General features: G+C 39.5%; 1 long non-coding RNA gene across 1 annotated transcript in view; it reads right to left on the bottom strand.

The window, feature by feature from the left end:
* Positions 1–1,161: 1,161 nt before the first annotated feature.
* LOC131381088 (uncharacterized) overlaps positions 1,162–17,759 on the bottom strand; it is a 36,037-nt gene continuing 19,439 nt past the window's right edge. Inside the window, exons 3-4 of the long non-coding RNA XR_009209538.1 lie at positions 17,445–17,735; positions 1,162–1,346 (exon numbers count right to left, since the gene is read on the bottom strand). This is a non-coding gene — a long non-coding RNA (uncharacterized LOC131381088). The remainder of the gene's footprint in view (positions 1,347–17,444; positions 17,736–17,759) is intronic.

Raw genomic sequence — 17,759 nt, 5'->3', positions numbered from 1 at the left:
GCTCACTGCAACCTCCACCTCCCGGTTTCAAGCAATTCTCTTGTTTCAGCCTCCCGAGTATCTGGGACTACAGGTGCCTGCCACTATGGCCGGCTAGTTTTTGTATTTTCAGTGAGACGGGGTTTCACCTTGTTGGTCAGGCTGGTCTCGAACTCCTGACCTCAAGTGATCCACCTGCCTCGGCCTCCCAAAGTGCTAGGATTACAAGCGTGAGCCACTGTGTCTGGCCCAGAGCCTGCATTTCTAACAAGTTCCCAGGTAATGTCAATGCTGCTTGTCCCTTCATTCACAGGTTGAGTAGCAAGGCTCAATGGGACTTCATGGTGGCCATAGGTTGGGCTAAGTGGTACGTCTTCCTGAGCTCTGAGCGGTTCATAGACCCCAACTTGCTGCCCAGAATTTGACTTCTGTGTGGTCTAGGCCAGGGGTGTCCAATCTTTTTGATTCCCTGGGCCACATTGGAAGAAGAAAAATTGTCTTGGGCCACACATAAAATACACTAACACTAGGGATAGCTGATGAACTAAAAAAAAAAAAATGCAAAAAAATCTCATAATGTTTTAAGAAAGTTTATAAACATGTGGTTGGGCTGCATTCAAAACCGTCTTGGGCCACATGCAGTTTGGACAACGTAGGTCCAAGCAAAATAAAGATTGTTAGCGCCCAATACTCCACTCCCCACTAGTACACCAGGGGAAGAGAAGACATGAGCTCCACAAGCCCTTGCTTCTTTTGCAGAATTAACAACTCTCATCTGGTCTTTCAATCCAATTAAGCTCAGAAGCTTAATTAGGTGGCGCGTATTTGAAAGTCGGGCAGCATCATGGCACAGTGAAAGGCCAGTGTCAGACCAGAAATTAAGAATAATTGAAAACAAAATTTAAAAGGGTACTGGACTCTCCTAAAAGACATTAAAAGGGATCTAATTTAAAAGCCACAGGAGAACGTTATCATAATGCTACTTTCCCAACCTCCCTCTCAGTCTCCCAACTCAACGCAATGGCCTACAAGCTCTCCTTTGTTCTGTGTCTCTCAACTGTATCTCTCTCTGTCTTTCCCATACAGACTGTCTTCTTCCTGTCCCTTTCCTTTCCTCTGGGACAAGTTTTAATTGTATAGACACTGCTTCTCAGACTTTAAAATACACATGAATCACCTGGTATTTTATTTAATTTTGTTGGAACACAGATTCGAGCACAGTAGTTCCAGGAGCACCCGAGAATCAGCATTTCCAGCAAGTGTCTAGGTGATGCCATGTGTGCCATACTCTGAAGAGCAATGGAGGAGACGATCTTAGCCTCACTGCTTCTCTAATTTCTCCTCTTCCTCCTTCAGATAAGTAATAACTGCAGAGTGAATAGAATAAAGCATGCTTTCTCATTCTCAGGTTTAGCATCTGTAATAGTGATAACAATGAAGGCTACTTTTCTGAAGTTGGATTGAAATTAAATTCAGTAAGAGTATATGGAAGGCCTGGCACAGTAGATGCTAAATAAATATTATCTTATTCCATCTTCCTGAGTTCCTTCTGGAGCTCTAGGCAGGTGTTTTATGAGTGCAATAGGTACACAAGCATTAATAATTGATCTTAGCAGATATCCACAAGATAGACTTTTTCCCTATTAAAAAATCACTACTTATTAACACAGAAGCATGAACTATACAACAAATCACTGAAAAGTGTAATCATACTGACTTAGAAACTGCATGAATTGGGGGTGACTTTCCTTTTGTGCCTAGGTTCTCTAAAACGAGGTAGAGATTTCAGAGAAATTAATTAACTAGACTATCAAAGATTAAGTTTAAAATGTCAGATATTACCCGCATGGCTTCTAGCCCTCCCTCTGAAGGTGGGCTCTTAAATTATCTGAATGATTCTGAGCCCTAGATGGCTTTGCTCTCTCAGTAGAGGGCAGATGACAAATGGAATGTCCTGCCCTGTAGCGGGGTGTCTTTAGTCCTGAAGAAATTCCTTTCCAAGGGAGGAGACGTTCATTCTGTCTTCTGTAATATGCTTCCTCAAGGCAGGAAACTGTGAGACCTTGAGGACACCCCATCATGATTCTCTAATTTCATCAGGGACACTGAGGGGCAAGATTTTTATATTATCTAATAGAACACAGAAAATCAAGCTAGTATGACTTCTGAACAAAGAGGGACTTTTAATAGGAAAACCTCAGACATTACACATTCTCATTTCTCGTCGCATTTTGTCGTCCATCTTCTGGGAAAGAGGCAAACAGATCATGGTGTAACTCGTTTAGAACAATAGACAATTGTCACAGTCTATTAATTCCATCTGCTTCTGACGGGAAGGAAAAATGGTTACACAGTGAAGTCAGAGGGTCTCAGGCACAGAAGGGGATTTTCCTGAGGGTCTTCCACAACAAGTACTGATATATAATTAGAAGTATGATGTAAATAAGAGAACCAGTGCCAGTCTTGGTCCTCTGTGTTATCAAGGTTTCAGTTTTCCCCTCACTGTTTCTGTGATCTGAGCCCACTCTTTTAGGTCAAAAAAATTATTTCATTGGAGAGCTGGGCTTGGAGCTGCAGTATGAATACGGATGATGAGAGAGTAGAGGGGAGGAGGGAGAGATCTTTGGTTTGCTTCAAATCAAAGCGAGATGATATTATTTGCTATACAGTGTAGTTTTCTACCCAATTTCTCCTACCCATTATCAAGCTATTTCTAAACCAGAAGGAAGACAATGCTTAAATATTCTTAGGTTTCTTGGTTTCTTGGATTTCCTCATGATTCCTAAATCACTGGATTTTGTTGTTGTTGTTTTACTGTTTAAAAAAAAGTTCATACAAATTGGGGGCATTATTTGGACAATCTCTGCCTTTATTAGATCATCCCAGGAATGATCCCTGAATTGGGAGCCTGTCCTCTCACTCTTCAACTTAGTGCTCATGTGATCTTGGGTAAGTACTTTAAACTCTTTAGGCCTTTATCCATAAGGGGATAGATCAGTCCCTGTTGGTGTTTTCTAATGTGCAATGTTTGGAATAAGTGTTAGGCAAAAACAAGATTCACAAATTAAATAAATACAGACAATGCTGAGCTAGGGTTTTCTTTGCTGCAGGACTTCTCAGAGTCCTTAATGTGCTAATACATATTAGAAATTTCCAAAACAAGGCCAGAGTGCGCTCCTTCCTGAAAAAAAATTTCAGCTTCACTTGTGTGATCTTGAACACATTTTGGAAAAAGATGGTCTAAATAATATTTGAATTTTAACTAACTAGTTTACTAATAGTTATTTTAAAGGGATATGAGATCCTACTTTTCAAGTTGTTAATCTAGAGAACATTTTCAGAAACTTCTCACGTACATGAGAAAATGTCATTCCTTTCAGCATTTTCATTGACATAACATGAATTTCGTGTCAATTATAAAAGCACAAATGAATCCAATACTTCTATATATTACAAGTAAAAGTTGTTTGCATCTAAAACTAATTATTCAGGCTCTTGGGACTGCTTCACTAATTAGTTGATCTGGGGAATGTTTATGTGATTCAAACATTAGCTCCAAATATACTTGATCAAATATTTTAGGCTGTTTTAGAAACCCATCCGATTAATTTTACCACCAAGCTGATGATTTGAAAACTTCTTTTGAAAGTGGTCCAAGAAAAAAGAGTAGACTTCATTCTGGTTGATTCAAGGGATATGTACAGGGAATGCTAAAGCTCCTTATAAACCATTATCTTGGTGGATTACAGAGGCACAGAAGGGTCCACCAATTGTAATTTCCAGTGAAAGAAATTATGAGTTATTAATTATCTGTAGAAGTTGGGATTCATCCTCAGAGGGGATATCATCGTCTATGCAGGAAGGAGACCTAGTCACAAACAGGCTATTACAGTAATCCAAGCAGTGATGACTAACCATCTCTTCATTTTAATTTCTTGGGTAATTGGTTCCGTCTATTAGCAGTCAGCCACATATTTAAGACTTTTCTCCATAAAAATCTTTCCTCCTGGGTGTGATGGTCAGCTAAGCCAGTAAGCATAGTGGATTTTGCCAGCATCTTATATCAGTGATTTCAGACACTCCAGGGATTGGCCATAAATACTTCCTCAAACAAGATCTACCCAGCCATTCCTATTATTTTCTGACAAAAGTAATCCCAGGATGATATACATTTTGCAATTAGTTTTCTTTTATTATACAACATAGATTTATATCATTTACTTAGCTGAATTCATGATATCCTCAGATCATTGCAGATACCAGTTTAATATGCCATTTCAGAAGGACTAGAGTAGCTGAATCTATTTTACAGTTGGCAATAAAAGCGGTCATTCCTGAGATAAGAGCACAATAATGATTTTTATGTGGCTTTCACATTTCAAACTTGGATTTAGTTGAACTACAAAATATTTACGTTTTTCACAACCAACAAGTTGTTGTCTTTACGGATTGAATGTAAAGAGACTCCCAACTCCATTTCAGTTCTCAAAAAAGTCCGAAATGCATGTTTTCCTCTTACCACCACCATTGCCATCCAATAACTTACATTTTGGAAAAACAAACCAATGTGACCCATTTACAAGCTGAAAGCAAAATGTGCTACCATGCTATTATGGGGAAGAATTATTTAATTTATGTCATTCTTAAAGGGATAAAAATATCTGTTCTAAACAGACAAAAAGCATCATTTTGTGGTTACCTGCTGCTGGAATTATACTGCTTTCCTTTGAAAGGCATGTGATTCATGCAAAACTCACTTTGTGAACTCAAGCACATATCTCCTGAGATCACCCTCTACAACTGTAAAACAGCCCAAGAAAGAAAAAGAGGATGGATTTATTGTCTATAAGGTCAGAGCAAGGAAATGAAATATTTTATTTCATCCTTGAAGGTTAAAGTTGCATTTTAATTAATTTAACAGGCTTACAAGAATATTTTGGTTTTAAATTTAAAAAGTTTTGAAGAATATCCAACCCAGAAAATTATACAGTAGTTTCTATGTATGAATTATTAAGAGTAAACTTACGTTAGCATTGTGCTATATTTCTTGTGATATGCATTTTAAAAGAAGCACTGTGCCCTCCCATTTATTCCCCAGCTTCCCTCTGCAAAGGCAACTTCCACCCTGAATCTCATGGGTATCACTGCAATGCATATTTTGAAGTTTTACTATGTGTATCCCCAAACAATATCTACTTTACTTACTTACCTAAATATTATACTAGTCTACACCTTTTTTGTAACAACTTTAGTGGTATGTAATTCACATAACACACAATTCATCCACTTAAAATACAAAACAATTTTGCTGGGTTTTATTATATTCACAGGTAATTGAAATCATCACCACAGTCAATTTTATAATATTTCAACCACCTTAAAAAGAAACTCGATATCCTTTAGCTATCACTTCTCACTATCTGCCCCTCTGCAATGAAAAGCAACCATTAATCTACTTTCTGTTTTCGTAGATTTGCCTATTCTGGAAATTTTACAGAAATGGAATCTAATAATATGTATTTTTATGTGACTGGCTTCTTTCATTAAGCATATGCTTTTAAGGTCTGTCTATGTTGTAATATTCCATCATATAGATATACCACAATTTGTTTATCCATTGATCAGTTGATGACCATATGGGTTATTTCCATTTTTTGGTTATTAGGAATAATGCTGCTGTAAACATTTATGTACATGTTATCGTGTGGACAGATGTTTTCGTTTCTTTTTGTTGTATACCTAGGACATGCATTAGTTTTTGAAGCATTTAGCTCTAACTCACTCTAATTCACTCTAACTGCTATATGGTGCTCCATTGTATGAATAAGCCTACTTTTATTTATCTCTTTTCTTGGACAAGCTGGTGGCTTATTCTTTTAGTCTTTGGTTTGTAGTGCTGTAGTGGTGTCTTTATATGTGCTCCTTGTGCATACACAGGGAGTTTCCAAAGGAAGACTTCTACAGGTGGAGGGTAAGCACATCTTGAATCCTTCTAATAACTGCCAAACTGTTTGCCAACATTGCTGTAAACATATTTCATATCTAGCAGCACAATATACACTTCTCATTTCCTCACATTTTTCTAAAACTCAGCGTTATCTGATGATTTTGCCAATGTGATGCATGTGAAGTGGTGTTTCATTTGTCTATTTAATATGCATTTCTCTGGATATTAGTTTAGTTGAGCACATTCTTATATGTTTTTTGGTCATTCGCATTTCCTCGGCAGCGAATTGCAGAATTTCAAAGTTATCTGTTTTCTACTGGGTTATAGTTTTTCTCATTAAAAGTAATGGCAAAAATTGCAGTTACTTTTGCACCAACCTTTAATAATTTGTAACATCCCTTATAGATATTACTTTCACGTTTATTAAAAATAGATTGCAAATACCTTCTCCTGGCCTAAAATGTTTTTTCCCAACTTTAAAGAAGACTTTTTAAAAATCATACATTGGTTTTAATTTTTAATGTAAAATTTATCAGTTTTCTTTTACAACTTATGTATTTTGTATCTTATTTAAAAATTCTTTCTTATGACAGTCTTATAATGTAAGTCTTCTGTATTTTTTTTCTGAAATGCTAAGTTTTGCTTTTTTCACATTTGAGTTTTCTTTTAAAATTGTGTATGTTCATGTTTTTATAGAATTAATTAAAAATCTAATTTCACCTTTTTCTATAAAGTTATCTATTTAGGTACCTAATTGTCCTAGCATCATATATTAAATAGACTATTATTTCCTCACTGTCTTGAAATGCCACTTTGGTCATACACTAATAGTGTGTGTGTGCGTGCGTGTGTGTGTGTGTGTGTAAGCAAGAAAGTAAGAAGGAAGGAAGGAAGGAAAAAGGAAGGAAGGAAGGAAAAAAGAAAAGAGAGAAAGAAAAAGAAAGAAAGAAAGAAAGAAAAGGAAAGAAAGAAAGAAAAGAAAGAAGGAAGCAAGAAAGAAAAAGAAGGAGGAGAGATCATTTCTGGGCTCTCCATTCTACTGTTTGTCTGTTGCTTTGCCAATACCACATTATTTACTTCAGCTTTATAGCAAATCTTGTTTCTGAGAGGATAAATCATTTCTTTCCTTTCTCTTTCTTCTTCATCTTCAAAAATTTTTAGGCAATTTTTTTTTTTGAGATGGAGTCTCACTGCGACTCCCAGGCTGGAGTGCAATGGTGCAATCTCGGCTCACTGCAACCTCTGCCTCCCAGGTTCAAGTGATTCTCCTGCCCCAGCTTCCTGAGTAGCTGGGACTACAAGTGCGCACTACCACACCCAAATGACTTTTGTATTTTTAGTAGAGAGGGGGTTTCACCATATTGGCCAGGCTGGCCTCAAACTCCTGACCTCAAGTGATCTGCCCGCCTTGGCCTCCCAAAGTGCTGGGATTACAGACGTAGGCCACCATGCCCAGCCTAGGCTATTTATTCTTTTTGCTATTCCATATATACAGTATTTTAGAATCACATCACAAGTGTTAAAGTACATTTGTTAAGTTCTGTGAAAAAGCCTGCCAGTTTTATGGTAATTATATTACATTTCTAGATTAATTTGGAAAAAAATGATTAATTTTGAACTTTGCTGAGATAAGTACACACTCTAAAATTCAAAGGGTAACTATTTTAAACAATAGAAATGGAATATATAACTTCAAAATGAGTACAAAGAAAAAAGAAGATAACAAAAATATAGTTTATTAAATTGGCGTCTTTATAATCATATACTGTCTTTGTTTTTTTTTGAGATGGAGTCCACTCTGTTGCCCAGGTTGGAGTGCAGTGGCGCGATCTTGGCTCACTGGAACCTCCACCTCCCAAGTTCAACAGATTCTTGTGTCTCAGCCTTCCAAGTAGCTGGGATTACAGGAGTGTGCCACCACACCTGGCTAATTTTTGTGTTTTTAGTGTAGACGGGGTTTTGCCATGTTGGCCAGGCTGGTCTCAACCTCCTGACCTCAGGTGATCCACTCGCCTCTGCCTCCCACATTGCTGGGATTACTGGAGTGAGCCACCGCACTCAGCCTATAATCATATACTGTCTTTTTACATGTTAATATGTTTACTATTTTACTACCAAATCCATTTCACAAACTCTACAAATAATCATTAGGATGTAGTTAAGGAGAAAAAGAGGCAAAGAAAAGTATATGGTAAATGAAAAGAACAAATATTATAAAAGAAAGAAAGTCAAATATATCAGTAATCATAATTGTTGTAAATGAACTAAATTCACCAGTTAAAAGTTAGAGATCCTCAGACTGGAAATTTAAAACTTCAGCTATAAATTATTTACAAATGATGCCCTCCACAGGTAATAAAAAATTAAAAGTAGAGGAAAATTTTAAAAAATACTAGTCCATTGCCAACTGTGACTGTCATGAGTACATGTCTCTTGGATCTTCAAGTGGAGGTAGCATAGTAAACCAAGGGCGCCAGCTGCTATGCTCTGAATTCATGCTTCCCATAGGCTGCTTTCAACCAATGATTCCACGTGGCAGGGCTCCTTCAGCAGGCCAGTTCCTGGGAGACATGGGACTCCTCTGACAGAGTCCTCTGGCTCCAGTACTCTCTAATGGCCTGGTCAAGCATCTTTTAGGCTGTACCTCAGTCTAAGATGCTTCTACCCAAACTTCTTCCTCCCTCCCTTCTTCTCTCCTTCCCTCAGGGTCAGATTTGCATAGAGATCTGATGACTCTTCCAGTCTCTCCCAGTTTCCTCAAACTTTTCTCTCAAAAACCACAATTATTTTAGATTTTTAAAGTCATCTTGGAGAGCTAGAGGGCTCAGACTTATACACTGACTGATATGGTTTGGTTGTGTCCCCACCCATATCTTATCTTGAATTGTAGCTCCCATAATTCCCATGTGTTGTGGGAGGGACCCAGTGAGAGATAATTGAATCATGGGGATAGTTTCTCCCATACTCTTCTAATGGTAGTGAATAAGTCTCATGAGATCTGATGGTTTTATAAGGGGAAGCATGTTTTGCTTGGTTTTCATTCTCTCATGCTTGCCACCATGTAAGATGTGACTTTTGCCTTCTGTCATGATTGTGAGGCCTCCCCAGACACATGGAACTATAAGTCTGTTAAATCTCTTTTTTTTTTTTTTTTTAAAATAAATTACCCAGTCTCGAGTATGTCTTTATCAGCAGTGTGAGAATGGACTAATACAGTAAATTGGTACTGGGAGTGGGGCACTGCTGTAAAGATACCTGAATATGTGGAAGCGACTTTGGAACTGGGTAACAGACAGAGGTTGCAACAGTTTGGAGGGCTCAGAAGAAGACAGGAAAATGTGGGGAAAGTTTGGAACTTCCTAGAGAATTGTTGAATGGCTTTGACCACAATGCTGATAATGATATGGACAATGAAATCCAGGCTGAGGTGGTCTCATATGGAGATGAGGAACTTGTTGGGAACTGGAGTAAAGGTGATTCTTGCTATGTTTAGCAGAGACTGGTGGCATTTTGCCCCTACCCTAGATGTTTGTGGGACTTTGAATGTGAGGGAGATGATTTAGGGTATCTGGTGGAAGAAATTTCTAAGCAGCAAAGCATTCAAAAGGTGACTTGGATGCTGTTAAAAACATTCAGTTTTCAAAGGGAAACAGCATAAAAGTTCAGAAAATTTGCAGCTTGACAATGTGATAGAAAAGAAAATCCCATTTTCTAAGGAGAAATTCAAGCTGGCTACAGAAATTTTCATAAATAACAAAGAACCAACTGTTCATCACCAAGACAGTGGGGAAAATGTCTCCAGAGCATGTTAGAGACTTTTTTCCTCCCATCACAGGCCTAGAGACCTAGGAGGAATAAATGGTTTATTGGGCCTGGCCCAGGGCCCCCTTGCTGTGTGCAACCTAGGGACTTGCCCTGTGTCCCAACTGCTCTAGTCAAGGCTAAAAGGGGCCAAGGTATAGCTCAAGCCATGACTTCAGAGGGTGCAAGCCCCAAGCCTTGGCAGCTTCCATGGGTGTTGAGTCCATGGGTGCACAGAAGTCAAGAATTAAGGTTTGGGAACCTCCTCCTAGGTTTCAGAGGATTATAGAAATGCCTGGATGCCCAGGCAGAAGTTTACTGCAGGAGTGGAGCCCTTATGGAGAACCTCTGCTAGGGCAGTACAGAGGGAAATGTGGGGTTGAAGCTGCCACACAGAGTCCCCACTGGGACACTGCCTAGTGGAGCTGTGAGAAAATGGTCACCATCCTCCAGACCCCAGAATGGTAGATCCACTGGCAGCTTGTACTGTGAGGCTGGAAAAGCCACACTCAATGCTAGCCTATGAAAGCAGCCAGGAGCGAGGCTTTACACTGCAAAGCCACAGGGGTGGAGCTGCCCAAGACCATGGGAGTCCACCTCTTGCATCAGCGTGACCTGGATGTGAGACATGGAGCCAAAGGAGATCATTTTGGAGCTTTGACTGTCCCCCACCCTGGATTTAGGACTTGCATGGGGTCTGTAACCCCTTTGTTTTGGCCAATTTCTCTCATATGGAATGGCTGTATTTACACAATGTCTGTATCCCATTGGGTATCTAGTAATCTCCAGTATCTAGGAAGTAACTAACTTGCTTTTGATTTTACAGGCTCCTAGGTGGAAGAGACTTGCTTTGTCTCAGATGAGACTTTGGGCTGTGGACTTTTGAGTTAATGCTGAAATGAGTTAAGACTCTGGGGGACTGTTGGGAAGTCATGATTTGTTTTGAAATGTGAGGACATGAGATTTGGGAGAGGCAATATGATATGGTTTTGCTGTGTCCCCACCCAAATCTCATCTTAAATTGCAGCTCCCATAATTCCCATGTATTATGATACGGAACCAGTGGGAGATAATTGAATCATTGAGATGGTTTCCCCCATACTTTTCTCATGGTAGTGAATAATTCTCACAAGATCTGATGGTTTTATAAGGGGAAACCCCTTTTGCTTTGTTGTCATTCTCTCTTGCCTACCACCATGTAAGATGTGCCTTTCACCTTCTGCCATGATTGTGAAGCCTCCCCAGTCACGTGGACCTGCAAGTCCATTAAACCTCTTTTTTTAAAAGAAATTGCCCAGTCTCGGGTATATCTTAATCAGCAATGTGAGAATGGAAAAATACACGGACCCCCTAAAAGGAAATAAAACTAACAAAAAGAACTGTTATAGCTATATTAATACTAGCAAAATACTATGAGGCATAATGCATTATTAGTAATAAAGAAGATCATAATTTAATGTTAAAAGGGAATATTATCAGTGATAAATATAACAATTACTAATTTGTAATTTCAACTTAGCATCAAAATACACACAAAAAATAGACTTACAAGGAGAAAATAACAAATATATAACCATACTGATTTCTTTGCAAACCTACCTGTGCTTTCACTTTGTGCCTAGTGCTTTTCTCAGGGTGTACACATGCACACACACATACATCTTTAGTAATTTTTAATATTTTCACTCCATACTCTATTCCACATTCTTGTCCTGTCATTCCAGGTTGTTGTGATATGATGGATTATTGCCTTGTGTACTTATTATTTTCATTCTTGGCTCATCTTTAATTGACACTTTATCCCCATGCTCCACCTTATGCCAGGAATCCCTATGGCTTGGCCTGTGAGACCTGAGAAGATCTGCATTTTCTTCTGCCAAGTACCATAGAGGTATCACCAGCTTCTTGGTATGGGGAGTTCCTGGAAATGGTAGTGTGCATTTGGACTCCAGATAATACAAGCAACAGGAACAGTGAGCAACTCTACTGCTTTGCCTAGAACTGAGGGAGTTTCCAGGATCCAAGACTTCCAGACTTAAAACTGGGACAGTCCTGGGCAAACCAAGACGATCGACCACCTTAGCACTATTCTGCTTTTTATTTTTTTTCCCTCCGGGAAAAATTGCATTCCTACCCAAATCTCAGGCAGAGACAGACAAGTTTCTATATCACACCCCTTATCACAGTAACATCTGCAAGTCTAGTGTACAGCATAACTTTAGAAATAATTTATAGAAATGGTGACTCACAGTGTCTGTTACTTGGCAAATCCATGTGTTCATCTCAAGTCATTTAGGACTTCTCGTCTTCCTTTCCACTGAGGCTACAACCCTTGGAGACACCCAGCTTTAATCCAGAGGCTTGGTTCCCACTGTCCTTACCCTTGGTTTAAAGACTCTATCTCCTATCCTGGCACATAATATTAAAATGGTCCCCACCTCGCCACACTCTGGCCCTCCTAACCCATTCGCTCATGTGTTTATGACTCTTGTTTTAGTTCTTCCTTTATTTCAGACAGCTTGGGTGTTCCTCTTCTTGCTTGTGAGTTCATTCTGCATTTAAACATTTCATTTTATTACATTTTGAAGCATTTGCTAAGTCTTTGTAGGCGGAGAAGTGTCACATTGTCTTCATCTACCATCTTTCCCAAACCTGAACTCCTCCCACAACAAGTTTTGACCAGCCTGCCTAGCCCTGCAGCAACACAGCCTATAAAGTCTATAAAATACAGCAAGTTCTGAATGATTTGAGATGATGGAACACATGGGTTTGCCAAATAACAGACACTGTGATTTACGATTCTATAAATTATTTCTATAGTTATCCTTTACATTAGAAAATATAATTATTGTTTAATGAAACAGATACAAGAAATTCTTCCTTATGGCCTCAGTAGTTGAGAAAAATCATTGAATTTGGCATGGGCTATATAAGGTATGGGATTTGTTTATTACAAACAGTGATATTGATCAGCCCTCCAGCTCCAGGTTTATTTTTTCTCCTATCTCTATGAGAATGGGCTGTGGCTCATTCTGGCTGGGTCAACACGTGTGCCCCATCCAGAAATGTTCTAGGTTCAGGAAAAGGTGATCACCTAGAGAAGAAGTGAATTCCAGTCTTTGGTCCTTAATACTGAAGAAAAGTCTCTGTGCTGGGCAAGGTCCACATGTGCTAGTTTAGAATAACTTGGAGGCTCCCATCCATACAGGGTAATTGGAGTTATTTACTAGGGAAAAAAGGAACATATTGCTTTTCTAAGAATTTCGAAGAAAATAATTATTGAAAGAAAGACGATCTCACCAGAATAATGTCTTTGAAACCCCAAAGATTTCAGAGTGAAAAAATAAACCTAGAGAAATAAATATATATGTATTTTTAGTTCTACTCTTGATTATTCTATGTATTCTTATATACATCTTTAACTTGTGAGCACTGGAACAAGAAAATATTTATAAGTAACCATTTCTTATTTTTATTTCTACATTTTGCAGAGAGAATTTAATGAAATATTAAGTAAAAAGTATTCAGGAGCCAATTTGGCTATTGAAACTGGGACTGGAATGTTGGTTACATGCCCAATAGCCATTCACTCTGATTTAATTCAGGTTTCTACCCTTTCCCAACATAGTCTGGTGAAAATCCTGATTCATCTCAGTCAATCACTGTTGTTCCATTGCCCTAGCAAGTAACTGGGCTTGGGAACAGGCATGTGACCCAGCCAATGAGAAGTAAGGGGGGATCTGGTGGGAGTTTTTTAGCAAAAAAATCTTCTTTCTTAAAAAGGGACAAGGCCAGGCGTGGTGGCTCACGTCAGTAATCCTAGCACTTTGGGAGGCCGAGGCAGGTGGATCACGAGGTCAGAGATCGAGACCATCCTGGCCAACATGGTGAAACCTCGTCTGTACTAAAAATATAAAAATTAGCTGGGCATGGTGGCTTGTGCCTGCAATCCCAGTCTACTCAGGAGGCTAAGGCAGGAGAATTGCTTGAACCAGAGAGATGGAGACTGCAGTGAGCCAAGATCGTGACACTGCACTCCAGCCTAGAGACAGAATGAAACTCTGTCTCAAAAAAAAAAAAAAAAGAGAGAGAGATACATCATAATAAATATCCCTTTCATTCGACTGGACGCTGTTGTTTGCCAAAGATGCTTCTAGTTGTAGATGTCATCTTGCAAGTTTGAGGAGCTTGTCAAGGCCAATATATTGAGGTTGGTATAGTGGCAAAAAGAATGAACAAAGATCCCGACATCCTTGAGTTGTTTTACTGAGCCATCCTAGTGCCACCTGATGCTAGGACTCTTGTTATATAAGATCACAAATGCCCTTACTGTTTAAGCCAGATAAGGTAAGATTTTTTTTTTTTTTTTTTTTGCCTTTTACAGCCCAAGTCATCCTAATTGATGCAATAGCAATCATTGAGGGTCTTGGCTTAATCACTGCTCAACTGGACCTTGTAAGATTTGAAGGCCAACGGCAGAAAGGATTTAAGATATCTTCACTCTTCCCAGACGGGCTAGGTACGGAAAAAAGTGGTAAAGAGGAGATGAGAAGGCTGCTGCTATTTCTAGGATTTTATTTGAGGTGCAAAATTCTATTACCCATTTCAACGGGACCTTCTAACTCTGTTGTTGGAGGTACCAAGTTCCCACTAGTTGGTGATCTCATGCTCAAAAAAAAGAAGCTGCTGTGGTTTCATTAGTAATAGGGCTCCTGCCTGTATCAAAAGTACAAAATTCCCTGATTTTTTTTTTTTTCCTTTTCTCTCCAGGTACAAACACAGTCCAAGACACTTGGCGCTGCAGGGAGGAGGGTGGGATATGGAAAATGTGTTAATTTGGCACCTTTACCCCGCGGCAATATTGGAGTCTAAGAGGTTGAGCTGTTTGCTTTATAATTTTAAAAGGGAGGGAGATTTTTCTACAACTTTTCCTGAGTGAATACAACAAGTCTAAGCAGCTGATAACTGCCAAATAAGGAACCTGATCTTTCTTTCTGTTGTGTTTTCTTGTTTGTCATTTTCTCTTTAAAGCTGGAAACAGTTGGTGGCCGTAGATCTCAGGCTTCCAACTGCGAAGCTGTCATGGACACACTGAGGCTAGTTTTGGGGGGCTGGTCTGAATTCCAATGAATTCCAATGCAGCAGGGGAGATGCCTGTTTGAGACTGAAGGGCTTGCTCAGAATATCTTTTCTAGGAGCACCTCGCTCTGAAAGTTGTTGCCAACATGGAAAAAATACCCCAAGGTCAGTAGATACCCACCCTTCCTTCCTACTGCTCTCTCCAAGCAATCCAATAACAGCCAGAGAAGGCTGTTTGCTAGTTGGATCCTTTAGCTCAAGTTTACTGCATTTAGTTTTACAAAGAGACAAAGACATGTCTTGATATGGGGCACGAGGGATGGAGAAGGAATATTCTAGAGCCTAAAAATGTGTTTCAGACTGTGCCCAGGAATTCTTTCCAGCCACTCAGGAAACACAATGCTACCTAACCGGGCTGTTGTTACCTAACTTCCACCGGTCACATCTACAGCTGGGCTTCTGCGTTTGAAAGACTCCCTGGATCCCTGGAAAGAGCAAGGGGGACGGGGGGAAGGCTAGTTTCTCACCGGTCATAATTTTCCTCTATCAATAAGAGGAAGATTTTTTTTTTTTTTTTTGCCTTTTACAGCCCAAGTCATCCTAATTGATACAATAGCAATCATTGAGGGTCTTGGCTTAATCACTGCTCAACTGGACCTTGTAAGATTTGAAGGCCAACGGCAGAAAGGATTTAAGATATCTTCACTCTTCCCAGACGGGCTAGGTACGGAAAAAAGTGGTAAAGAGGAGATGAGAAGGCTGCTGCTACTTCTAGGATTTTATTTGAGGTGCAAAATTCTATTACCCATTTCAACGGGACCTTCTAACTCTGTTGGAAGTACCAAGTTCCAACAGATGGATGGACTCTGATGGCAAAGAAAGTATAAACTGGGCTTCAGATTCTCTGTTTTCAGTGTTCTTTTGTGTTGGCGTTAATCAACTGCCCTGTGCTTCAGTCACGACTAGATGGAGTCCAGAAAAATACTTGGGATTTAGAAATCGAACAAAAAGATAATCACTCAGAAATCAGATCTAAATCTGCAGTGACTGAAGTTGCTTTGTTAGAGAAATCAAAGTGTTAAGAAGATTTCTTTTCTTCTGAGGCTACTAAACAGTTGTAGCTGGCACAAACAAGTTTGGGACTGTTTGCACTGAGTCATGTCAAACCCATTTAGCATGTGGAAACAGGCTATATTTACTATTATTTCAAGGCTCTTGCAATTGCTCAGGAAAGGGGGAAAAGTGTTTGCTCCAATTTGGAAGAATCAATGCTTTCCTTTTTAATGTGAAAGCTCAAAATAATACAGACCTGCTTTTGGTTGTATCTCAAATGCCATCCCCACATCAGGAAAATGAGAGACAAATATTAATACAACATGGAAGTCCAGTGCAAGCAAAAATTACAATGTATGTCACACGGTCATTTTTTTTTTTTTTTTTTTTTTTTTGAGACAGAGTCTCGCTCTGTCGCCCAGGCTGGAGTGCATGCAGTGGCGCAATCTCGGCTCACTGCAAGCTCCGCCTCCCGGGTTCACGCCATTCTCCTGCCTCAGCCTCTCCGAGTAGCTGGGACTACAGGCGCCTGCCACCACGCCCGGCTAATTTTTTTGTATTTTTAGTAGAGACGGGGTTTCACCGTGGTCTCGATCTCCTGACCTCGTGATCCGCCCGCCTCGGCCTCCCAAAGTGCTGGGATTACAAGCGTGAGCCACTGCGCCCGGCCGGTCATTTTACAGTGAATTTTTAAAATAAAAAATAAATAAATAATACCAGAAAAACCCCACAGAGACGTATTAATGCCTCAACCTGGAACAATAAAGCTCTGTTAAAAACCCTTGCCATTAGCCACCATCTGCTCTTAGCAATTGGGGGTAATCTTTATGTCCTCTTGACAGCTTTGCCTCATTCCTTGGCCCCTTAATGAAACAAAGACTCCACCATGGACGAAACATTTGGGGGCAAGGATCCCTCAGGTAGTTTTATATCTTTTCAGAGCTTTGAGTTTGATGACCAACATTCAATACTCTGTTCAGGGTTGTCAAGACTGCATATTGAATCAAAGAAAATTTGCTAACTATATTTCCTTCCTCTGTCATAATGCTCTATCACTGTCAGCATTTTCTGCACAAATCAGAGGTAAGGTGGGCTCACCATATACAAAACAAAACTGCTTTCTTACTCCACCCTTTTTTGTTGTATATCTCAAGAAAGTCTCTTGATTAGAATTCCAGCAGTGTAACTGCATTTTTCTGCCATTCAAACTTGTACTGTTAGACTATTTAGTTAATATAATTTAGAAAATTATAAATATAATTCTCATTCACACCAAAAGTGAACTTGTTTTCTCTTTGTAGTGCTGTGGATCAAGAAATCTTAAAACACATAAGCAAGACAAATGGCAAAGGCATGTGATCCCCAATTTGGCAAATAACTGTTAACAGACAGAGGGGCAGAGCAAAGAAAACATGTTATTAATATTCTGAGTGCATTGAGCCCACTGTTTTCCATCCTTCAGATGTAATCTTACTGCAACTGAGGAATATGACTAGAGAAGGGAAATGCCATGTAGGTAGAATGTCTCAATGACACACATTTTTATTCCCTATGGTCTTTTATTCCCTACTGGTATTTTCCCTACCTGGCTGTCTGTGATGGCTCAGAACGATAAAACACACTTTGATTTTTCTACAATAGCCTTCTCCAGTTTGGCGGCTCCATGGACTTCTTTGCGATGAAGTTCCTACTTCATCTGTTGTGAAGATGCTTGTCACAGCAGAGGAAGTGGGCCAAGGCCATAGAGGCATTGTTGTGGGAGCAGGTGTTTGCTTCAGTTGTCTCCAATCCCAAGGGTAATGCCCTCTGACCCACTCCAATCACGGTTAGTCACTTCCTGCTACTTCACTTTAGGCTTCTGTCTCCCGGTGGTGCACTGGGAGGAAAATAAAATGGGAGG

Source organism: Hylobates moloch, unplaced genomic scaffold (genome assembly GCF_009828535.3).
Source record: "Hylobates moloch isolate HMO894 unplaced genomic scaffold, HMol_V3 SCAFFOLD_14, whole genome shotgun sequence".
NCBI lineage: Eukaryota > Metazoa > Chordata > Mammalia > Primates > Hylobatidae > Hylobates > Hylobates moloch.
Note: the sequence above shows the minus strand (reverse complement) of the source record. Positions and strands in the feature narration are given on the sequence as shown.